At 41.9% G+C, this 26,419-nt stretch overlaps 1 protein-coding gene across 1 annotated transcript in view; it reads right to left on the reverse strand.

Moving 5' to 3' along the window:
• The window catches only part of CFAP299 (cilia and flagella associated protein 299), a gene marked incomplete at its 5' end in the record, with an annotated part of 293,999 nt that overhangs the window by 126,624 nt on the left and 140,956 nt on the right, over nucleotides 1-26,419 (reverse strand). The gene's annotated exons all lie outside the window — the stretch shown is intronic.

Raw genomic sequence — 26,419 nt, forward strand, 5'->3', positions numbered from 1 at the left:
GTCAACGCCTCAGAATCAAGGAGGCAAACCCAGAACTGGCGAGAGAGAGAGAGAGAGAGAGAAAAAAAATAAAAAAATAAAAAATTTTTAAAACAAACCTCATGAATGTTAACGAGTTTTTGGTACTCAGTTTCTCCAATGTGTATTTTTATATGCACTCTTCCCTAAGGCGCGGTTTTGCAAGCGAATTTCCTTAACGTACACATTTTATTTATTTATTTATTTTATTTTAATTCCATTTATATCCCGCCCTTCTCCGAAGACTCAGGGCGGCTTACAAGCTTACCAGTAGCCTTCATTCTATGTATGTTGTTGTTGTTGTTGTTAGCTGCGAAGTCGTGTCCGACTCATCGCGACCCTATGGACAACGTTCCTCCAGGCCTTCCTGTCTTCCACCATCTTCTGGAGTCCATTTAAGCTCACGCCTACTGCTTCACATTCTATGTATATGCCTGTTTATTAGGGCTTTCACACCCACCCCAAGCGGCATTATTACAAAGTCAGCTTAATTGCCCCCAACAATCTGGCTCCTCATTTTACCTACCTCGGAAGGATGGAAGGCTGAGTCAACCTTGAGCCTGGTGGGACGCGGACCTGCACTAATTGCAGGCAGCTGGTGTTACTTAAGGAGGCATTAGCCCACTGCTCCACCAAGGCTCTATTATGGGTATGCAAGATACGAGTCGAGAACTAAAAAGCAAAAAAGGATGCAGTTTTTTTAAAAAATGAGAGTGTTTTACTCTTAGGAGTTGTTTATCATCCCAAACCACAAGTGATCAGAACAGTCCAAAGGCACAACACTGACAGTGAGCAAATAACCTTCGGCACCATCCATTCTCCTCCACGTATTTTTCAAAAAAAAAAAGTCAAAGTTGCATTCTTTCACAACAATCTCAAAGTCGAAATCTCACGAGATTTAAAAATCTCCCAACATTTGGGAAAGGGCGATTGAAGCAGAGCACAAAGACATGCAGTCACAGAACCCAAGGAGCTTGCCAAGTTGTGTTGTTTTCTATTGCACATTTCCAGAAAGGTTTCAAAGTCATTTCCAGATATTCATTTATTTGTTTTATAAATAAAACAGATAAACAGATATCTTTAGGCCACCTAAATATTCTGAATGAAGCAATGTTTGAGCAGGAAATCCTATTTCTGTTTGCCACTCATGTTCATATCTTTGCAAATCTAGAATACAGGAAAGGACATCCAATTAGAATTTGTTCTTTTTGGCCAATTATTGAATACGAAGATGGTTCAACCAATCAAGAGCTCGTTTGGCAGTAAGTAAGGAATGTCTTGTCCAGTGGTGGAATTCAAATACCTGAACAACCGGTTCTCTTATTTGATACAGGCCTGGGCCTCCGAGGCCTAGAATGGACTTCCGGAAGTCGCATCCACGCACTTCTGGTGGGCCGTTCTAGGCCTCGAAGGCCTCCTCCAGGCCTCGGAGGCCTAGAATGGACTTCCGGAAGTGGCATCCACACACTTCTGGTGGGCCATTCTAGACCTCCTCTGTTCTCCTCCTCTAGACCTCCTCCATTCTCCTCCTCCGAGGCCTAGACTGGACTTCTGGAAGCCAGCTGGTACACCGAATACAGCAAAATTTAGCTACCAGTTCTACTGAACCGGTGTGAACTGGCTGAATCCCACTACTGGTCTTGTCCCTTCAGTTTTTGTACTATATCCTGGTACCCAGAGTCTTAAATCTTTCATCTGCTAACCTCATTGTGGAATGTCCCTTGGCACATGTATGCAAAAATGTACTCATGCCATCTTTCCACTATAATACAATTCCATGGAGTGGAGATAAAATGGGTCATGCACCCTCCTAAGCCCACGCTAATTGCCTTCATTCACGAAGCAAAACTTTTGGGGAGATAGAAGTTGTTTATTGGCCCAAGCTGTCACCCTTATACAGAAAGATGCTGGAGTGCAGTGGAAGAGTAATTGCCCATGACCTGGACCAGAATGAGCCAGTTTGGTCTAGTGGTTATGGGACCAGGCTAGAAAGCAGGAAATTATGAGTTCGTGTCCCGCCTTAGCCAGGAAAGCCAGCTGAGTGACTTTGAGTCAGTCAATCTCTCTCAGCCCAAACCCCCTCACAGGGTTGTTGTGGTGGGGAAAATAGGAGGAGGGTGTGTTTGCCACCTTGAGTTATATGTAAAAAGAAGGGAAGGGAAGGGAAGGGAAGGGAAGGGAAGGGAAGGGAAGGGAAGGAAGTCATTTGATTATTGTTTCAACGATATCCCTATCTGGAAGAATACTCTTTGGTCGTTGATGAAGGTCTTGGTGAAAATCACAATGTTTTCCTAGGAGCAAAGGGTAATGAACTAAAGGATACCCAACCCAGAAAGGCCTTGAAAGTAACTTGAAGACAACTAATGACTTCTCTCTCTATCAATATGGAAATGGATTTTGAAATCGTGGGAAGAGGAGCTGCTCGGTAATCTTAAATCTTTAGAACGCAGAGGAAAATAATCTGGCAGTTCTGGCATCAACAAGATTCAGAAAAGAAAAAGAGAAGAGAATCCAACAAACAGAAATGATTCCCCCTGGAACTTAAAGGAAACATCCACACGTATAGAAGAATCATGGACAAAGTTGCAAAGGATCCTTTCCATACTGGCTTCCTTTGCACAGATTAAGGTAGATTCTAGTCAAAGAGGGAAGAAAAATAACCCTTCCAAAATTTTGCAAGTGAAATGCAGTGGTTGGAGCTCCATTCTAGAACTCCGTCCAGGACTTTTTTTTAAAAAAAAATATCCAGGCTCAGTCACAGAACACGTGCAGCATAAGTGGTCTTTGAACTTTTGCAGAATGATTTGTTAAATATGCACTGAATAATAAGCAGTTCTGCAGAGCGTTTAAACAAACCCCATACTAAAATGTTTCTGCCTCTTTTCTTTCTGGGCAGCTGCAACTCATGAAAGAAATACCAAAAGCTCATTAGAGTTCACAATTTCCTTCCCTCTCCTTCCACTTAGGCCAGGGGTAGGCAACCTTGGCTCTTTTATGACTGGTGGACTTCAACTCCCAGAATTCCTGAGCCAGCCATGCTGAGGGGAAAGGGAGAGGTTTCCAAGCTGAGCCATGCTGGCTCAGGAATTCTGGGAGTTGAAGTCCACCAGTCATAAAAGAGCCAAGGTTGCCTACCCCTGGCCTAGGCCGCTTTATGACTCGTGGACTTCAACTCCCAGAATTCCTGAGCCAGCCATGCTGAGGGGAAAGGGAGAGGTTTCCAAGCTGAGCCATGCTGGCTCAGGAATTCTGGGAGTTGAAGTCCACAAGTCATAAAAGAGCCAAGGTTGCCTACCCCTGACTTAGGCAGAGCAAAGGAGAGCTCAGAGCATCTTCAGAGGACAAAGGCCAGCTTTATTTAGGTGGCAAAAGCAAGCCCTGGATTCCAGTTCTCCCACCCTGAATGCTGAAGGTCTTGATCTCTAAATGTCTATGGAGATTCTCAGTCATCCAGGGCATGGTTGTCCCAGAGGTGCTCTTTTCAGGAGGCAACTGGGCTTTCTTGTTTCTCTTTGAAGACGTTTCGCTTCTCATCCAAGAAGCTTCTTCAGCTCTGACTGAATGGTGAGGAATGGAAGGATTTATACTCCTTGCAGACAGCTGGTCGTTTGCCTGCTTTTAGAGAGTTGTTGAGGCCACCTGGAGGTTTCCCTGTGAGGGTCATCTGAATGGTGCAAATGGGTGTGGAGCCTTCTTGGAACTGCAGAAAGGACTGGGTTGTAGACTGGAGACAGATGATGCAGTATCCCCCCCCCCCTCTGTTGAGAGAGGGCTGTTCAATTTTGACACAGATGGCCTCTTTGACCGCTCTTTCAAACCTGCGGTCTTCTCTGTCCAAAATGTGGACTTTGCTGTCTTCGAAAGAGCGGCCTTTCTCTTTTAAATGCAGATGGAATGCCGACTCTTGCCCTGATGGGTCTGTTCTCCTATGTTAAGTTCTTGATCAATGCAAAAATGATCAATAAGGCATTGAAGGCTGCTGTCTTAAACAAAATACCAGTAGTCCTTGACTTACGACAGCTGAGCCCAAAATTTCTATTTCTAAACAAGAGAGCTCTTAAGTGGATTTTTGCCCCATTTTGTGAGTTTTCTTGCCACCGTTGTTAAGCGAGTCACTGCAGTTTTTAAGCTAGTAACACAGCTGTTAAGTGAGTCTGGCTTCCCCATTGACTTTGCTTGTCAGAAGGTCACTAAAGGGGATCACATGACTCCGGGACACCACAATGGCCATAAATAGGAATCAGTTGCCAAGCGTCTGAATTTGGATCACGTGACCACGGGGGGTGGTGCAATGGTCGTAAGTGTGAAAAATGGTCCTAAGTCGCTTTTGTCAGTGCTGTTGTAACTTTGAATGTTCACGAAAGGAATTATTGTAAGTCGAGGACTTCCTGTACTGAAAGAACTATTGACCTTAGTCTTAGGACTTCTACATAAACATGGACAAGACTGAGCTGGGGACACACATTTATTTTAAAGACAAGATCCACAGTGTAAATATGCTGTAAATCAAGAGCTTTAAGTCACTATCAAATTCCATGGAAGTTGATTCTAATTCCAGGGGTTGTTGGATAATTTCCCCCATTCCTAGATTAGTAGGAAGCTTCTCTTGAACACGGAAACATGAAAATTGTCGTGTACAGCAGTAAAACTGGAAGACCCTGTACAGTAGTCCTCAATTTACAACCTTCTGACAAGCAAAGTCAATGGGGAAAGCAGATTCACTTCACAACTGTGTTGCTAGCTTAACAAGTGTGGTGATTCCCTTAACCACTGGGGCAAGAATGGTCGTAAAATGGGGCAAAACTCACTTAACAACTGTCACACTGAGCGACAGAAAGTTTGGGTTCTGTTGCGGTCGTAATTCGAGGACTATTTGCTGTGAAACTGCAAAGGACATTGGTCCAGCAAATGCAATGGTAGGATGCAAAAGAAATACATAAATAAAACTCCTGAGGGTACCTGAAGGCAGGACAAGAAGCAACGGATGGAAACTAACCAAGGAGAGAAGCAACCTAGAACTAAGGAGAAATTTCCTGACAGTTAGAACAACTAACCAGTGGAACAACCTGCCTTCAGAAGCGGTGAATGCTCCAACACTGGAGGTTTTTAAGAAGAGGCTGGACAGCCATTTGTTTGAAAGGGTATAGGGTTTCCTGCTTGAGCAGGGGGTTGGACTAGATGACCTCCAAGGTCCCTTCCAACTCTGTTATTCTATTCTATTCTATTCTATTCTATTCTATTCTATTCTATTCTATTCTATTCTATTCTATTCTATTCTATTCTATTCTATTCTATTCTATTCTATTCTATTCTAATTCCATTCCTTCCCATCCCATCCTTTCCTTTCCTATTCTTCCTTTTCTATCCTATCCTATCCTATCCTATCCTATCCTATCCTACCCTACCCTACCCTACCCTACCCTACCCTACCCTATCCTATCCTATCCTATCCTATCCTATCCTATGCCATCCCTTCCTATCCCATCCCATCCCATCCCTTTCTATCCCATCCCATCCCATCCCATCCCATCCCTTTCTATCCTATCCTATCCTATCCTATCCTATCCTATCCTATCCTATCCTATCCTATCCTATCCTATCCTATGCCATCCCTTCCTATTCCATCCCATCCCATCCCTTTCTATCCCATCCCATCCCATCCCATCCCATCCCTTTATATCCTATCCTATCCTATTCTATCCTATCCTATCCTATCCTGTCCTGTCCTGTCCTGTCCTGTCCTGTCCCGTCCCTTCCCATCCTATCCTATCCTATCCCATCCGATCCCTTCCCATCCTATCCTATCCCATCCCATCCCATCCCTTCCCATCCCATTACTGAGAAACAGTGCTCAGCTTTACTATCACCAATCTGTCTTGTAAACCTATTGGGTATTACAGATCCTTTTGATTTCCTTGATACAAAAACCAGATCCGGGTTGCTAAACGCAAATGGAGTTGAAATCTTTTTCGTCAGTTCACTCTGGAGCTTCCAGCGCACTTTTTCTTCCCAGTAAAGAGACGGGGAATCCACAAGAGTGCATCCCTGACAGCTGCACGTCTCAGAAAACCCGCCCTGGACCGGATCTGAAACACTTAATGGAAGATCTGCTATCTTGGCCTGAAAGGGAACGATGGGTGGGTCAAAAAAAAGAAAATAAAAGCCAAAAATGTGTCCGGTGAATTCTGCTTTTATCTGTCACCCGCTGAAAAGGAAGATGTTTAACTCACTAGGTCCACGTGCATTAAAAGAAAAGTACCCCTATTTTAAACCCTTTATAGTGCCAAGCGAGGCTAGGATTTCAGCATCTGGTTCGGCTGATTAACGTCTCTGCTGCTTGGAGCCCAAACATTAGGCACATCTGTAGAATGTGGTTTGGCTCTCGCTGCCCTTCAATATTTATGCAGGTTTGAGGGTTTTTATTATTAGAACGATTTGCCTGGCCGAATGCCAGACGGTTCATATTTAATGGGGGGGGGGTGTGGTTTGAGAGAGAGAAAAGATGGGGGGGAAGCGTAGCAATAGAGTCGCTAACTCAAATCTCTAATTGCTTTTCAAAAGCTTAGCTGCGAGGAGGAACTTTCGGCAAAGTTCTTTCTGTCTGCAACGGCCCCAAAATAGATTTGGTTCGCATTAGCCTGGGAAAATCCAGGCGCAAAGTGGCTTCTCGCTCAGAGAAAAGTGTCGCTGCACCTCGACTTGTAGAAGCAAAACAGGGCCCCAAAAGGGAGGTGGAGTTAGCCACTTTTAATTCTTGCTCGGAAAGCGCAAACTTAATTTCCTTTGCTGTGGTGGAACTGGCAACGGTTGCGTCTTGTCCTTTGAGAAACATTCACAATCAATTTTTTTATTATTATTATTTAGAGCGGGTGCATTCTTAGGCTTCCCCCCCCTTTTTTTTGAGAATGGGCTGTTACTTATATCTCTTTCTCTGTCCATGTTTGGCCCTTGCAAGTTTCCTTCTGTGAAACGTTAAGAATAAGGGGGGGGGGAGAACAAAATTCCACAAGTATATGTAGCTTTCAGGCAAAGGAGATGGGTCGGAAGATCCCACCCAATGAAGCTCTCAGGCAATAGAGATGGGTTAGTTAGCAGATCCCACCCAGTGAAGCTTTCAGGCAACAGAGATTGGTCAGAAGATCCCACCAAGTGAAGCTTTCAGGCAACAGGGATGGGTCAGAAGATCCCACCCAATGAAGCTCTCAGGCAATAGAGATGAGTTAGCAGATCCCACCAAGTGAAGCTTTCTGGCAACAGAGATGGGTCAGAAGATCCCACCCAATGAAGCTCTCAGGCAATAGAGATGGGTTAGCAGATCCCACCAAGTGAAGCTTTCTGGCAACAGAGATGGGTCAGAAGATCCCACCCAATGAAGCTCTCAGGCAATAGGGATGGGTTAGCAGATCCCAGCAAGTGAAGCTTTCAGGCAACAGAGATGGGTCAGAAGATCCCACCCAATGAAGCTCTCAGGCAATAGAGATGGGTTAGCAGATCCCACCAAGTGAAGCTTTCAGGCAACAGAGATGGGTCAGAAGATCCCACCCAATGAAGCTCTCAGGCAATAGAGATGGGTTAGCAGATCCCACCAAGTGAAGCTTTCAGGCAACAGAGATGGACCAGAAGATCCTACTTGACATTTGACACCATTTTGGCACTTCAAGGGCTTATAAAGAAGCCTAGGAGGAAACCTTACTCTGTATAAATCAGAGCATCCATTCTTTTGGACTTTTGGAGGTCTAAACGTTCATGTAAAGTTTTTCTCTTCACCCTCAATTGTAGATTGTCGGCTGTAACCCAGAATCTTCTCCATCCTTGGAAATGCTATCCAACTGAGCTAATTTAACCTGAAGGATATAATTCCCCCTGTCATACTTTTATGTAGAGGACACACAGGATATTGCACAATACATAAACGTATTGGATAGATACTGTAAGGATATGTACAATAAAATGAAGTCTATTCAAGGTAGAATACATTGCTTTCCAATTTGACATTTTTTCCGGGATATGCTTGCAAATTTAAGAGTTGTATTTTGGTTCAAGAATTATCAGGCATATTCCGTGATTGCTGAACGTCAGTATAGAGGAAAAATGCACAGTGGCTAGATACTGTTTGTAGTTGGGGGGATTTCCATAAAGGACAGAGAAGCAAAGGAAGGACAGTCCCAGTTCAGAGTTTTTAATATGGGTGGGTAACATTTCAGCTACCAGAAAAGTACCTACAGCAGGGGTCTTCAAACTTGGCCCTTTTATGACTTGTGGACTTCAACTCCCAGAATTCCTCAGACAGGCTGGCTGAGGAATTCTGGGAGTTGAAGTCCACAAGTCATAAAAGGGCCAGGTTTGAAGACCTCTGACCTACAGCTATGCTTCCAGTTGTACAAATTACATTTTCTGTAAAAAGATCTGGCAAGCGCTGCACTTGAGCAATATCACAAGTTTCATGCTTGTCATGAGGTGACACTGATGCTATGTGCCGCAATTAAGCTTGGCGTGGTTCTGTGTTGATAATCTAATCTACAATTTCTATTCAACTTAGCCTCCCACCCACAACATTGTTCAACATTGCCAAGATAAGTTACAATAATCTTATTGCAGCTGAGAACAATAACATATGATTGCTTAAGCAGTTACCCTAGCTGTTAATTGAAACTTCTTCCATTTTAATTGGAATAAAAGCATCCTTGTTTCTATTTTTTTGAATGCATTAAAGCAACTAACAACATATTGACCACTCAGAAGCGAAGAATTGGATTCCAAGGGGGGAGGGGTACTGTTTACTGACACATATGTTCTTCATTATATAAAGACTTTCTCAGAATTTCAGTTGAAATCAATTTAATTCCAAAGGCACAACAGAGAAAGCTGTTTATTGGGGCCCCATCTCAGATAATCATGAGCATCTAAGGCTAATTTGCTACTAGTGACTTAAATCATACTTTAGAAACATCCAACCATTGTTGAGTCAATGTAACATTACAAAAGACAGCCTTTATGTCTCCTGTAGATTAATAGGTGATCCCACTGTGACTGGACACCATCAAAGCCAGAACTTAGAAAAACTCAAAGAAGTAGTGCAAGATAGGAAGATATGGAGAGAACCAGTCCATAGAATCACCAAGGGTCAAACACAACTGAATGGATAACCAGTTCATCATCATGAACACTGCATCCAGTTTTGGTTACTATGATGTAAAAAAGATGTTGAGACTCTAGAAAGAGTGCAGAGAAGAGCAACAAAGATGATTAGGGTGCTGGAGGCTAAAACATATAGAGAACAGTTGCTGGAATTGGATATGTCTAGTGTACTGAAGAGAAGGACGAGGGGTGACATGATAGCAGTGTTCCAGTATCTCAGGGGCTGCCACAAAGAAGAGGGAGCACCTGAGAGCAGGACAAGAAGCAACGGATGGAAACTCATCGAGGAGAGAAGCAACCTAGAACTAAGGAGAAACTTCCTGAGTGAGAACAACCAATCAGTGAAACAACTTGCTTCCAGAAGTTGTGAATTCTCCAACAGTTTTAAAGAAGAGACTGGATAATTATTTATCTGAAGGGTTTCCTGCCTGAGCAGGGGATTGGACTAGAAGACCTCCAAGGTCCCTTCCAGCTCTATATTCTATTCTATTCTATTCTATTCTATTCTATTCTATTCTATTCTATTCTATTCTATTCTATTCTATTCTATTCTATTCTATTCTATCCTATCCCATCCCATCCCATCCCATCCCATCCCATCCCATCCCATCCCATCCCATTCCATTCCATTCCATTCCATTCCATTCCATTCCATTCCATTCCATTCCATTCTATTCTATTCTATTCTATTCTATTCTATTCTATTCTATTCTATTCTATTCTATTCTATTCTATTCTATTCTATTCTATTCTATTCTATTCTATTCTATTCTATTCTATTCTATTCTCATTGCTAGAAGATCCTATGAATCCTTAGTGGGGAGGTGCCTTATAAACCACCTATCTGAGGAGCCATCTCACCCATCCCACACTTTCCAGCAGAAAAGGCTTACTGCAGACCCCATCTGTTAAGGAATTTCAGTTGGCAGGGTGGAGAAGAGCCTTTTCTGGGGTGGCCCTTGCCCCTGTTGGGGGGCCTTAAAACCTGGTTTTTCTTGTTGTTTTGGGGCCCTGATGGGAGGCGCTCCTTGCTGGAGCTGGTTGATGGGATGAGATCTCACCCCATGCCATGGTGTTTTTTTGGAGTAGAAATATAAATCTATTTGTCTGAGGACAGCTTAATGGCAATTGTGCTACCCATCAGGTAAGTCAGTAAATGAACACAGGCAAAATCATCTTGTTCTTTGTGATTAAGGCAGATCAATTGCTATTTGAAGAAAATTGATGGTAAGATTTACATGAACAGCTTCAATAACAACCCTTTCTCAAAAGCATCAACTAAAATAAATTAAGGCTTTTTTTAAAAAAAACTTTCATCAAATTCACATTTTTCTCTATTATCTTTTAAACTCTGCCTTCTTTTGGCAAAATGTAATTTTATGCTACAAAAGAGAACAATTGGGTATTAATCCCTGCAATTACAGTCCTGTCTGACAAAATATTGCTAATAATTGCAAATATGTTCTTAGGAAGAAGCATGTTGTCCTCTTTCCAGAGGATATTGGAACAGGTGGAAGCATTTAGCTGACCTTGGCTGGTTTCAAAAAAAGGTTGGACTTCATTAGCACATGGATAGGGCATTATTTCAAAAAATCCCACAACTACAGAATAAATGAGGAAGTAATATTTTTTTGGGGGGGGGACATTGTTCCCCTCGAGGTAAGATCCATCCCTACCTTCTTAACTTTCCGGAAGAGTCTTAAACCCTGGCGCTGTCAGGCACAAAGAATGAGGACCATACTTAAGTTAGGAAGATTTATTGCTCAAGCCTATACACAAGAATCTAGTCAATTAAAGTGGAAGACTAAATTTGTGCCAAATAAGGGTCAACAGAATTCAAGAAGGGTTGTTAGATTGCTTATGGAAATGCAACAATTCTAGGCTGATGACTTGTTTAACTCCGCCCTCCAGCCCTGCCTGTTCTTCTACAGGCTCTGCTGATTGGTGGGTCCTTTGGGGGCATTCCATTCTAGAGACAGAGAGAGGATTAAAAGAAGTCCCACTCTGTAGTATACTAGTTTCTTCCTTAGTGAACCTTGTTAATTTTAATTATTAATATTTATCGTGTCAATGTTTTATATTTTTGTTTTTATCTCGTTGTAAGTCACCCAGAGCCTGTGGAGTTACCTAGGATTCTACTCATATCTATTTTTACATTGGGCCACTAGCAGAAGTCAAACTCAGTCCACTCCTGCTATCAATTTTGCCGGTGTCAACATCCCATCGTCCTGTGCGCTCCCACAGAGAGGGCCTCCTCAGGGTGCCGTTGGCCAGGGAATGCCGACTGGCGGCCCCCAGGGGGAGAGCATTCTCTGTGGGTGCACCTGCCCTCTGGAACCAGCTCCCTGCTGAGCTCCGGATGGCTCCTGACCTTCGCTCCTTTCGCCGAGACCTGAAAACTTGGTTATTTGAGCTTGCCGGCCTGGACTGAGGGTTTGGGATTTTAAATTTTTAGAATGTGATTTATTTGTTGGGGCTAATTTAATTTAATTTATTTTAACCTTGTATATTGTGTTTTAACTGCCCTGTACACCGCCCCGAGTCCTTCGGGAGAAGGGCGGCATATAAATCCAATAAAATAAATAAATAAATAAATAAATAAATAAATAAATAAATAAATAAATAAATAAATAAATTAATTAATTAATTAATTAATTAATTAATTAATTTTGTTCATGATACTCAAATACAGGTCATCGACTTACAACCATTCATTTAGTGACCGCTCAAAGTTGCAACAGCACTGAAAAAAAGGGACTTATGACTGATTTTCACACTTATGACTGCTGCAGCATCTCCATGATGACACAATCAAAATTCGGGAGCATGTACTTATGACGATCGCCGTGTCCTGGGATCACGTGATCACCTTTTGCAACCTTTTGCTTCGGACAAGCAAAGTCAATGGGGAGGCCAGATTCACTTAACAACCGTGTTGCTATCTTAACAACTCCAGTGATTCATTTAGCATGTCAACGCTGCTAACATCGAATGTTATTGCTTGACAAGAGATGAAGGAGTAGCTATTTCATATGTTAAACTTGTGTATTGCTTTAAGACTTGTGTACTGTTTTAGTTTAAAATTGGTGGGAGGGAAGAGTAAGAATGCACTTTGAAGGCCATTTGTCTCACTAAAGAAGATAAGACTTTGGAGGTTCTTCTAATAGAAGGGAAGCTGATTCTTTAAATTAATTGGAGAATATGATTAATGACAACATTAGAAAGGTGGAGAATTGTGTTTTAATATATTGTGCAAGGGGCGGAGATTTCAGATTCCAGCTTCCTTCGAGCAAGCATTTGCCGGTGTTTTAGGCTAATAAAGGACTTTTAAGGTAAACAATGCCTCAGAGTCACTTGAAAAGCCCATACGTCGGAAACTTGACATAGCAACTGTGGCAAGAAAGGTTGTGAAACGGGGCAAAATTTGTGTAACAACCATCTTGCTTAGCAACAGAAATCTTGGGTTCCATCGTGGCTGTAAGTCAAGGACCACCTGTAAACAACCTGGGCCATACTGGAATGCCACAGATATCTTGACCAAGATGCTGAGTATTGTGATGGACTGGATGGGAAGGAACAATTCTTACAAAATATGAGCGATACTTGTTGAAAAGACAAACAGATCCTTACGAGTCTGAACCACAGAGCCCTCCCCTTGAAGGAGCAGAAGTGACGTGGAAGACCTCCTATCAGGGGTAGGCAACCTCGGCTCTTTTATGACTCATGGACTTCAACTCCCAGCATTCCTGAGTCAGCTATGCTGAGGGGAAAGGGAGAGGTTTCCAAGCTGAGCCGTGCTGGCTCAGGAATTCTGGGAGTTGAAGTCCACGAGTCATAAAAGAGCCAAGGTTGCCTACCCTGTCCTAGATTCATAGCATTTTATGGGTAAGTGTAGGTTAGGTGATCAGGGAGGTAAGGAAGGGAGGAGACACTTGGTAGGTGCACCAACTGCTCACCAGGAGCTGAGTTTGACTTTTAGGACAAGAATCATAGCTACATAAGTAAATACTTTACAAAGTCAGTATTTCTCCATACTGCCAGAATAGACAAATTTGGAGTGACTAGTTTGTAACTGAAGGAAATACCTGCTTGAGAAATGAACTGTAAAATATGAATGCAGAAGGAAGGAAGGAAGGAAGGAAGGAAGGAAGGAAGGAAGGAAGGAAGGAAGGAAGGAAGGAAGGAAGGAAGGAAGGAAGGAAGGAAATTAGCTAAGACTTTCAAAATGACGCAAATAATTCATAGATGGATTTTTTAATGTATGTGGTATGGTTACTCTCCATTTATACGGTTTTTCTGACATAAAAATGAATGCATTTATTTATCTAGCTATCTAAATTACGTTAGTCTAGCTAGCCCAAATTCAGGGTGGGCTAATAATCCCAAGAACAAAACAGTAAAACCATCAAAGTTAAAAGCAGCAGAATGCGGCCCAATTAGTTAAAATAGCAACTGAGCGGAAATCAAATTAAATGGCCATAAGCAGTGACTTCAGAGAAACTGCAAAATTGGTGCACAAGATTAGTGACAACTTCAGCCTTATTTTGAGAGAGACAGAAAAGAAAGAAAGCAGTGAACACTTGATAAAGCAGGCTTCTAAAGATTAAATTACTTTTTTTTATCCCATTTATATCCCGCCCTTCTCCGAAGACTCAGGGCGGCTTACAATCTAAGAAGCACAAATCAATGTGCTTAGCAGTAGCCTTCATTTTATGTATATGCCTGCTTATTAGGGCTTTCCCCCCCCCAAGTGGCATTTTTTACAAAGTCAACTTATTGCCCCCAACAATCTGGGTCCTCATTTTACCTACCTCGGAAGGATGGAAGGCTGAGTCAACCTTGAGCCTGGTGGGACTCGAACCTGCACTAATTGCAGGCAGCTGGTGTTACTTAAGGAAGCATTAGCCCACTGCTCCACCAAGTAAAATCCCACCTGATTTTACTTTCCCTGATTCTGTCAGAGCACAGCTTTCTTAAATTTTTCTGAATGAATGGGCAGGTTCCAATGTACCAGTTGGAAGCAAAACTACTGCCAACTGGAATTAGAAATCAGTGTAATTACAGGTAATCTTTGACTTGCAACCATTCATTTAGTAATCCTTCATAGTTACACCGCACTGACTTATGACTGGTTTTTACACTTGCAGCATCCCCATGGTCACGTGATCAAAATCCAGGCACTTAGCAAGTTGTATGTATTTATAATAGTTGCACTGTCCTGGGATCATTGATCAACCATTTGTAACCTTCCCAGCAGGCTTCCAGCAATCAGAGTCAATGGGGAAGCCAAATTCGCTTAACAACTGCAGTGATTTGCTTAACAACTGTGGCAAAAAAGGTTGCAAAATGGGACAAAACTCATTTAACCATCCTTTTGCTTAGCAAAGGAAACTTTGGGCTCAGTTGTGGTCGTAAGTTGAGGACTACCTGTATTGATGGAATATTTGCACAATATGAATTGGGATTTGTGATCGCTTCTATTTTGTCCCATTTAAAAGACAAAGTCTTGCAAAGGGCCCTGAGGAAAACAAACCCCATTAACTGATTTGTAAAGCAACGTATTGAGGCGTCCTTGACCCTTTGCTCCTGATGTGTATCGTCCATCTAAATAGAAAAATAGCTTTGTGGAGTTAGTATTATCTCTATGCTGGAAACATGCTGGCCAACACACACAACCAAGGATGATTTGCCAGTGCAGACATTCAATCTGATTCTCTCTAAATATTCAAGATGCTAGTTTCAATCCAATCCGTCACCCACTGCATCCACTGTATATTATATATTCAGAGAATGTCTTAGAAGAGTTATGACATACAATATTCCAGCTAGACACCCCCCTAGTGGCAAAGCCCAGAATAACATGGAACGATATGCCCATTCATAATCTGCAATCTAATGGTGATCTGATGGCTTGCAGGAACAGGCCTGGCACCTCACAAAACTTTGCTGCAAATTTGTGCAGTTCAAATCTACCCAGACCTACAGATTGAGAAACATACAAGGCCAGGATTGACTGTGCAAATCCTGAATTAAATATCATAAAATAAACAGGTGAGGTTAAAAGAGGGGTGGGCAACTAGAATCCCATCTTGTGGTCTTCAGCTCCCAGAATTATTGAGCCATGCTGGCTCAGGAATTCTGGGAGTTGAAATCCACAGGTCAACCCCTTAGTTAAAACAATCCAAATGGCAGATCTAAACAGCAAATCCCTGTAATCTTTCTCCTATTTTTGCAAAATGTATTATTCCAACATTATTCTTTTATAAAAGATTTTGCCCGCTATTGATGAACACCTATTGTAACCGGGCTACTGAAGACTATTTCACCTACTAAGTAGAGACAAAACTGGGTTTTACATTAAGTCTATGTTCAGTAGGGAGCAAATGTTCCATTATTCACTATTTTAATGTTCAACTTCCCTCTGCTTTTGAAATCACTTTCTGCTTTTTTGCTAGTATGACACCTCGCTCCGCTGGATCTATGCAGGATGAAATAAGAAATCCTCAGCACTTCCAAAGTATTTCCTGTAGAGAAGCTGTTGAATCAAGGGAAGGTTGTGATATAAAAGGCCCTGAGCCCACCTGGAGGCAGGCGTACCTTATCACAACCCTGCAATGTACATTGTAAAATGCAACTTCCCTAAATTTTCAGGTTGCAGCACAAGGAGTGCTTTGAAAATCGTGGGCTTATCTCTAGAAAGGAAAAAATTTAACAAAATGAAAACACCTCACACAGAAACAAACCATGCTACAGGGAATCTTGACTTTCTGCTGGTCAAGAGACTGTGATTTATGATATTTTTGCAGGAAATTGGCAATTTACTTATGGTGATTTGTTTTATGACCTTCATGACTTACGATCATAATAGGCAGGCTCCCATCAGCACACTCTACCTCTACTGAATTACACAGCCATCTGTATTGGGAAATGTACATACTTTCAGTCAAAAACATGGAAACAACTTCAGAATCTAAATGTGCAGTTTTAAATGCTAGTTTATTATAAAAAATTAAGATGTACTCTTTAAAAAAATCTAAATGGCTGAAAGGCGGCTTCTTCTTCTTCTTCTTCTTCTTCTTCTTCTTCTTCTTCTTCTTCTTCTTCTTCTCCTTCTCCTTCTCCTTCTCCTTCTCCTCTCTCTCCTTTTTCCTCTTTTATAAGTTTGGGTATCAAGGGAGATACGAAGTTCTGATTTTGCACTTCTGTTGGCCTCAATCATTGTTATTTGATGCTGTCTCTCCATCTTCTGGGTCTGCCTCTATTTCTTTGGCCTTCTCCTCTTTTTGTATAGGCCTTGTATAATATAGAATCCCAAGACATTCTCTGCAGGTGAGCAAACCACTTAACCTACTGTCTTTGTATCTATGTTGTTTAAAATTGGTTCAATGTCAATTCTTTCTCTTATGATCTCATTTTTTTCTTTTATCCCTTCTGGTTACTCCAGCAGCTTTCCTCAAACATCTCATTTCCGTGGCAAGTAACTTTAACTTATGCTTTATTGCAAGTGTCCATATTTTGGCACTGGTAACGTAGGGTAGAGATGAATAGGCTTTGTATGACATGCTTCATACAAAGCTTAGCAGAAAAAAATATAGCATATACAGTACATGCTATATTTGCACAAAAGAGTAAATTCTCCATAAATACATAGGCTTCTTTGCTACCAGATAACACTTCACACATCTTATACATTATTTAAGGCAGCCTTATATCATGTTATTTTTAGATCTTAGGGTGCAATAAATTAAATTGGTTACTCTGCTTGAATGTGATCCTAATTTCTTTTTTTTTTATCTAAATGTTACAAGTGTTTTCCAGGCATTATCAAAATAACCACAGCTGGTGGACAGAGTGAAACAGCAAGCAATCTCACCAATTCCTGCCAGAAGTGAGAGTCAAAGCAAAAAAAAAAAAACTTCTTAATTTGTGGTTCCAAAGCTTTGCCTGAGCTATGTAATAAGCAGCAAATCACCTCTAATGAGCAGCTCTGGGCCTATTACGCATAATGGTTTCAAAGCCATAAGTAAAAGGATGTAACTAATGTTTACGGGTACTTTTAATCTTGAAGAACAGGTGCTCTCCTCCTGGATGCTAATTGCTCATCAAAATACCTGCTACGAAGCAGGTGGAAGCAAATTAATCTAAGAACGTAACAAAAGCTGTGCTGGACCAGGCCCAGGCCTATCTCGCAGTGATAAAAGGATACCTCTGGGGTAGTACTCAAAAAGAAGAAGAAGAAGGAGCTCTCATGTCCTCCAAACACCACACTGCATCTGATGGAAATGAACTCCAGAGGTTAATTACCTGCCATGAAAAGCATGTTGGATTTCTCTTTCCTGAATCTCCTTTCGATCTGCTCCTGGGCCTAAGTAGGGGTAGGCAACCTTGGCTCTTTTATGACTCGTGGACTTCAATTCCCAGAATTCCTGAGCCAGCGTGGCTCAGCTTGGAAACCTCTCCCTTTCCCCTCAGCATGGCTGGCTCAGGAATTCTGGGAGTTGTAGTCTACGAGTCATAAAAGATCCATGGTTGCCTACCCCTGGCACCCTAATGTCTGGTAAGGGGAAAGTTGTTGTTTCCTTGTCCATTTCCCCCCCCCAAAGTCATGCATGATTTTATACGTGTCTTCTCATGTATTAAAACTAAAAAGCCTCCCGTGCTTTAACTTTGTTCTTCTCAAGAAACTATTGAAACCTGTTGGTCCTTTTGGTTGCCTCCTCCTGCGTTTTTCTACGATCTACAATATTCATACTTTCAAATGAAGTGATGCCATTAAATTACATATATTAGGGCATTACACTGTTAAGCAGTTTTGTTTTCTACCTCTTTCCTAGTGATCTGTCAAATGGAAGCCGCTTTATCTACACAGTGTTTTCATGAGGTGTCTCCTGTGAGAAAGGGATGGCAGAGGAGGAGATAATTAAATAGTGTCATTGACACAACATGAATGGGCAAACTCTGGGGGGACAGGGGATTCCAGTGTGTTGTGGTCCATAACTTTGCAAAGTCAGACATGACTTAGTGACTTAACAGCAAACTTCTTTTTCCTGGTTACAGAGAGTTCAGAATGTATATCATCTCAATGTTTATCCCCAAGTCAACATAACGTTCACATTTTGGACAGGGAAGATAGACAGTTTGAGAGAAGACTGGATGTCATCTCCAGATTGGAGTACCTAAGACCCTGGATACACGAGACCTGAAAGGAAGCTCCTTGTTCAGCTTCTTGAGAAGCAAAGAGCAACAAGGCCCATAATTAAGTCACACCTACATTTGGCCTATTTAAGAGCAGCCTCTAGTGGCCAGTCCTTCACTCAACAAAGCACCTCTTTGCTGTTTGATTCTTCGATTGCCATGGACTCCATTTGCTCTTCGGCACCTGTGCTTTGGTGGACACCGGCCTAGATTATTTGAACAGCCTCACTACCAGACAAGACTTTTCATTTTCTATCCCTTTCCTGAGATGTAAACATGGCCTCAGAGTGGGGGTCCTAGGCAGTGGTGGGATTCAAATATGTGAACAACCGGTTCTCTGTGTGGATGCCGCTTCCGGAAGTCCATTCTGGACCTAGGCAACAAAAAATGAGCTACCAGTTCTGCCAAAGTGGTGCAGAACTGGCTGAATCCCACCACTGGTCCTAGGTGCTCTCTGAGCTTGGTGGGGTTTTTAACAGATGTTTCATTACCAAACTAGGTAACGTCATCAGTGCTACAAGGAAGTGAGATTTGCTCTTATTTCTATATACTAATGGCAAATGAGAGCAAACCCCACTCCTTTTTAGCACTGATGATGTTACCTAGTTGAGTAATGAAACTAGGTAACTAGGTAATGCAAAACTAGGTAATGCAAAAAAACCCAAAAATCCTTACCAAGTTTAGAGGAGTCCAAGTACCCCACAAGTTCAACCCTGAACTACACGTATTCTCTCTTATCAATATAGCTTTGCTTGCCTCTGTGTTTGGCTGTATTGCTGCTTGTGAGTAAATTACTTGGAAATCAAGCTGGATCTGTGTGCTTTGTCTGAAACAGGACAGTGTACATACAATTAGTACATAGCAGAGGCCAAAAAATGGAGAACCTTATAGAGACTTATAATCAGGCCTTGGCATCTTCACTTCAAACAACCCATGGAAAAAGACAGTAACTGATGTGAAATGAGAAAAATTCTGGGCCAGGGGAACGAATAGTATGATACTGCCTAAATTATTTCATAAATCACTTCCTATACATCTCGACCCACCTGCAAATTACAACAAACGGCTCTTTCTGTTTCTCTCTGAGGGGAAATGAGCGAAGGTCTTTTTACTACAGGAGAGTTTTAAAATAATGCAAAACAGAACCCAAGGAAAAGCAAGCAGGAAAAGCTGAATCAAGACAACAATCAATGCATTTTCCCCTTTTTGTTTACTCACAGCACAATCAAGATATGAATGGCACAAGCGTATACAAAATGCCAGCAGAGTCCAACATCTTGAAAAAGGAGAGCTGACATCCCATAATTTTTGGCTTTCACGGAACAGTGCCCACGCTCGCAGTTAATTTTCTGGTTAAACTTTGAATGAAATAGAAATACATATCAACCCACATTTGCAATCAGCTTTGATCTGAGGAGGAAGACATGCTCCACAATGAAAACATTGGTAGACAGCAATGCAAAACCTCTTTGAATCAATTGATTAGGAGACCACAGGATTCAGACCACTTTTTCTCCCCTAATAGTCCTGAAAGCAAACAGCCACCATGTTCAGACATACCCAGAGCAGTTGTTTTTAACCACAAAAGAAATCTAAACACTGGCTGGTAAAAATAAAACTTCTTGGGCTTCAGGAATTTTTCTATAGGACTGGGTACCACACAAAATTATTTACATTTTGGACTTGCATATATTTAGAACTGTGTTTGGGATAAGGACCCTTATCCTGTTTAAAGTAAGCAAACAATTGTACAACAACAACAACAAAAAGCTCCTAGTCAACTTTTGTAAAAAGAACAACTCAATTCCTCAACTCAATTCTGGGAGTTGAAGTCCGCAAGTCTTAAAGTTGCCAAGGTTGAGGACCCCTGCTCTAGCCTAGGGCAGAATTAAAGATTAAAGTTATGTAAGCCACTGAAGAACAGCTGAGACCCAAATTAGTTGGCAATTAAGTCTCCTCACAGTTGAAGACTTTCCAGGTGTAGACTCACAAAGAATTCTGGATGATTCCATGACTTAGGTGGGCTCTATAGTCTTTGGCATTGTCAGCTAATGGTAGTCAGTATTAAAATAAATTTTGACCTGATTTTGTTTCACACTGAGAGACTTGGGCTATTGCATCTGGACCATGATTTGATTTGATGCTCGGCTTCATATATGATCAATAGTTCAGGCTTAGAATTGGCTTTCAATTCTGTGTAAATCAGGGGTCTTCAAACTTGGCCCTTTTATGACTTGTGGACTTCAACTCCCAGAATTCCTCAGCCAGGCACGCTGGCTGAGGAATTCTGGAGGTTGAAGTCCACACGTCATACAAGGGCCAAGTTTAAAGACCTCTGTAGTAAGTGGTAGACTCACAGCTTAATATCAGCTTGATTTCTGTGACAGGATTTCACAGAGGCCTTGAAAGCTCTGAACCTGTTTTCTGTTACAATCCGTTTTCTGAATCCCTTTTCTGTTACAATCTCTTCCAACGAAGCACTCATCCAAAATATATTTGTCTGGCCTCTCTTAGTTAACTAGGCAAAATACTGCATGAATGCACTCTGTTAGTCACAATGATTAAAAAAAGTAAAATTTTAATGGAAAAAAGGACTAGGGGTGACATGATAGCAGTGTTTCAATATTTGAGGGGCTGCCACAAAGAAGAGGGGGGGGTCAACGTATTCTCTAGTCTAAAGCACCCGAAGGCAGTACAAGATGCAATGGAGGGAAACCAATCAAAGAGAGAAGCAAACTAGAACTAAGGAGAAATTTCCTGACAGTGAGAACAATCAATCAGTGGAACAACCTGTCTCCAGAAGCTGTGGATTCTCCAACACAGGAAGTTTTTAAGAAGAGGCTGGAAAACTATTTGTCTGAAATTGTATAAGGTTTTCTGCCTGGGCAGGGGGTTGGACTAGAAGACCTCCAAGGTCCCTTCCAACTCTGTTATTCTATTATTTACTACTATGGTAAAATTATGAAGCGATTCTGAAAGAATTTCACAATTGCTGGGTATTAAATGCAAATTTCTTGTGTGACTTTCTCCCATTCATTCTTTGTAAAGGTTTGGGAGTGAATCCCTACTGGGCTGGAGTTATAGTTGCTATTGAAGCAGTAGGCGTGAGCCTAAATGGACTCCAGAAGATGGTAGAGAACAGGAAGGCCTGGAGGAATGTTGTCCATGGGGTCACGATGGGTTGGACACGACTTTGCAGCTAACAACAACATAGTTGCTATCCGTTTCTTGCTTTTCTAACCAAGTATCAAAATATCTAGTATGAGCTTGTTTACTTTTCACAAAGTGGGAAGTATTGTACATTTGATAGCAGCTATCAGTTGCAGCTGGTACCAGCCAAAATTAGAGAATCTCAACCTAGTAATAAAATTACTTCCAATTGCCATAGATTTTTGAAGAATTTGGTTAAAAAAGAAGGCAAGTTTTCATTTATCTATTCCTTCTTCTTTGCTCTCCCAGAAAACACCATGGACTCGTGCTACAACTTGTTGTAGATGGATGTTAACTCTTTGCTTGGAATGCCATCCTATTCTGGCCTTAGATCAGAGTTTGAAGAAATTACTGAATGAGCATCTCTTTGTAGTCAAACTGACAGGAAAGGGAAGATTAAATAGACTTCTTTTCCACATCCTTTTGGTTTTGTTATCAAAATTCCTGTGAATGGCCAATCTGAGCAGTAATACGGCGATGAATATTCTTCAGTATTTGCTCAAAAGCATCATTTACTCAACACTCTTCTTCTCGAGTCTGCTATCAAAGAGCTTCCAGCTGGCACTTAATTACAACATACAACCCACAAATCATTATCTTTGTCACTAAATTATTCAGCACTGAACCACTGATACAGCAATATTGTACAATTAATTTTATCATTTCCTTTTTATTAGAGTTTCCATTCCCCCCCCCAGTAAGTTAGCACTGTTATAAAATATGGAAGGGCATTTGAGATTTGATGCTTAGAAGATCTGTGCAGTTTGCATAAAGAGTATCTTTCAGATTCTCCACCTATAGAAAAACCTGGATTTGTAAAGCCATCTGGCTACAAAGAAAGGCTTAAAAGTGTGTGGGAAAGGTCTCATCCAATCGTAAAACCATGATGGGAAACTGAACAAGATCAGGGTTGTGGTTTGAACGTTCTGTGTGATTCTTGGCACTGCTTGTTTTCTGTACTGCTTTGAAAAACATTGATAAGGCAGAACATACCATTTTATAAATAAATATAATAGAACACAGCAGCCATATAATACGCACTTTTCCTGATTTTCCTAATTTGTACACATCAGAGGGAGAAACTTTTTTTGGCACAAAGTGGTAATACTTTCTTCCTTTTTCCTTTTAAGAAATAAAAAGGTAAAGGTAAAGGTTCCCCCGCACATGCGTGCTAGTCATTTCCGACTCTAGGGGCCGGTGCTCATCTCCGTTTCAAAGCCGAAGAGCCAGCGATTGTGCAAGGACATCTCCGTGGTCATGGGGCCGGCATGACTAGACGCCAAAGGCGTACAGAACGCTGTTACCTTCCCACTGGAGTGGTCCCTATTTTTCTACTTGCATTTTTACGTGCTTTCGAACTGCTAGGTTGGCAGAAGCTGGGACGAGTAACAGGCGCTCACTCTGCTACGCGGCACTCGGGATTCGACACGCCAAACAGCCGACCTTCTGATCAACAAGCTCAGCGTCCTAACCCACTGAGCCACCACATCCCTTTTTAAGAAATACATCCACGCAATCTTGATTATGATCTGACATAACCAACATAGAATTAAGGAGAAATTTCCTGACAGCGAGAATGATCAGTGGAACAACTTGCCTTCAGAAATTATGGGTGCTCCATCACTGGAGGCTTTTAAAGAGAGACTGGTCAACCACTTGTCTGAAATGGTATAGGGCAGGGGTCTTCAGACCTGGCACTTTTATGACTTGTGGACTTCAACTCCCAGAATTCTTCAGCCAGGTACGCTGGCTGAGGAATTCTGGGAGTTGAAGTCCACAAGTCATAAAAGGGCCAAGTTTGAAGACCCCTGGTATGGGGCCTCCTGCTTGAGCAGGGGGTAGGACTAGAAGACCTCCAAGGTCCCTTCCAACTTTTATTCTGACCTAATAGTGTAATCTTAGGTTATACTGATAAAACATGAGTAGATCAGTTTTTTTATATTTCTTGTTGAGTGAATGCAGTAGTTTGCCATCTAATTACTGATCAGTTATGTGCCTTCAAGTTAGTGTTGATTCTTAGCAACCACATTGCTAGCTTTCCTCTAGAATGAACTATTCCCAATGTGGCCCTTCAGATCTTCCAGTGGTGAATCTACTGTCACAGCATTGAGTCCATCTAGTTTACTTTACTTTTTCTTCTTTTTCCTTCCACCTTTCCCAGCATTATGGACTTCTCAGAGAGCTAAAATGTCACATAATATGTCCGAAGTCAGATAATTTGAACATGGTCATTTGTGGCTTACATGAGAACTCTGGACTGGTGTGTTCAACAGTCCATTTGTTTATTTTCTAGGTAGTCCATGGTATTATATCAGATTATAAATCAGGAGCCAGCATTCAAAAGATCAATCTTGTTTCTACCCTGCTTCTTCAAAGTCAAACTTTTATTCCCTAAGCAGGGGTGAGGAACCTTGGCTCTTTTATGACTTGTGGACTTCAACTCCCAAAATTCCTGAGTTGAAGTCCACTAGTCATAAAAGAGCCAAGGTTCCCCCATCTCTGCCCTAGACCAGGAGTAGGCAACCTTGGCTCTTTTATGACTCGTGGACTTCAACTCCCAGAATTCCTGAACCAGCCATGCTGAGGGGAAAGGGAGAGGTTTCCAAGCTGAGCCATGCTGGCTTAGGAATTCTGGGAGTTGAAGTCCATGAGTCATAAAAGAGCCAAGGTTGCCTACCCCAGGAGCAGATCAAAAGGAGATTCAGAAAAGAGAAATCCAGCATGCTTTTCATGGCAGGTAATTAACCTCTGGAGTTCATTTCCATCAGATGTGGTATGGTGTTTAGAGGACATGAGAGCTCCATCTTCTTCTTCTTTTGACTACCACCCCAGAGGTACCTTTTATCACTGCGAGATAGGCCTGGGCTATAGCTGGCTCAGGAATTCTGGGAGTTGAAGTCTGTCTATTAAAGAGGCAGAAAAGCATGCCCAGTTTTCTTAATAGCCCAAAGTTTCCCTCCCTCAAGCAGAAACCAGCTCTATAGAAATGCAGATGTAAAAATCTAGGAAGGTTGGAGGCCCCCAGCTAGAAGATTAGGAAGACAAAGACACCTAAAATCTACATACCCTACCCAAACTCTAAGAAAGGATATAATAGGATTAACCCACAGATGCCAAAGGACACACCCAGACTCAGGTCAGAATACATGACACAGGAAATACAAAGCCTCAAACAGGAACAGGAAACAACTACAAACAAAAGGCTCCAGAGGGTATAAAAACCCACTCCCTACATGTGCTCTTTTCTTCTCTTTTCTCTTTTCTTCCAGAGCCCTCTTCCTGTCTGGCTCTCCTCTTCAATAAACTGCAACCTTCTTTCTAAAGCAGTCGCCATGTTGTTTATTCCCGGCTTGGACTGAACCACGATGAAGACTTTTCCTTCCACACTACCATAAAGTGTAAACTTAGCCTTCTGTTTTTGCTGCAACAAATGATTTCTGTTCTCCAAGCACTAATAGACCCATATGGAAAAGAAAAAAAAACAACCACAGAACTCCTGGAAAAATCAGTTGACAAGTCTCTGCATGCTTTGGATCTGGAAACCAAGAAGTGTTCCAAGTATGTTTTTCTCTCCATCTCAGTAACAACAAGCTGTGAATTTGGCTTCTTTGGGACCTGCTCAACGAGGAAAGTGCTTGGCAATCCTTGGCTATTGGTGTGGGCTGAATACCAATGGGCCAAGTTGCCGTATTGTGAGAATTAACTAAGTAGGACAGAGGGCGCCTCTGTAAAAGCAGAATATACAGAATTGAAGAGATCCAGGTGTGTGTTGCTCTTAAACCAAACCTTGGCTTTGCTCCAAGGCAAAACAAAATTTTAAGGAAGACCGGGCAACTGAATTGCTTCCTTCAGTGCTTCCTCCTCTTCTGGCTCTGCTCCAATCAGATCTGAATCTTTCTCCCTTTTTTGTTCCCAGTAAGCTTCTACACCCACCCCAGCTACTTGCACAGATTAGAACATCCTCAAGCCAGCCTGACCTTGGAGAAGAGCTTTGCCTCCGGAGGAGCAATTTATGAGAAGAAGCAGCGTTACTTCTACCTGCTTTTCTGTTCACAACAGGAAGATTTAAAGATGAAATCCGAAGGCAAATCTGCAAAGCATAGGTTTGCCTCTACGGACTCAAACATCTGCTTGTAAGATCTCACGGAGCAATCATGTAAGCAAGACCTCTGCTTGGCAACCTGAAAGCCGGCTGCCACTCAGAAAAAGAATCCTGGCTTAGTCTAAGCCAGATGTTGCTCAGTGAACAGACTTTTTAAGAATCAGTTCTACTGTAGGTTCTTTTCGCTTATTTTCCCCAGGACATACGGTACAACTAAAGCAATTAATTCAATGGTTGACCTTGAAAAGCTGTTGCACTGCAGATAGTCCTCGACTTACGATCGCAACTAAGCCCAAATTTCCATTGTTAAGCAAGACAGTTGTTAAATGAGCCTTGCCCCATTTTTGTGAACTTTCTTGCCACAGTTGTTGAGTGAATCACTGCAGGGATTAAATTGGTAACATGGTTGTGAAGTGAATCTGGCTTGCCCATTGATTTTTCTTCGTTGGAGGGTCACAAAGGGTGATCACATCCCAGCACACCACAACCGTCATATATACTGTACATGTCAGTTACCAAGCGTCCAAAATTCAACCCGAAATTTCCATTGCTAAACAAGGCAGTTGTCGGATGAGTCATGCTCCATTTTATGATCTATTTTTGTCATGGTTGTTAAGTGAATCCCCAAGATTGTTAAGTGAATCATGTGGTTGTTAAGTGAATCTGGCTTCCTCCATTGACTTTGCTTGTCAGAAGCCCCCTAACAATCCCAGGACCTCAGGATACTACAACCATTGGAAACACATGCCAGTACCC

The sequence above is a fragment of the Vipera ursinii genome (assembly GCF_947247035.1).
Source record: "Vipera ursinii genome assembly, chromosome: 7".
Lineage (NCBI taxonomy): Eukaryota > Metazoa > Chordata > Lepidosauria > Squamata > Viperidae > Vipera > Vipera ursinii.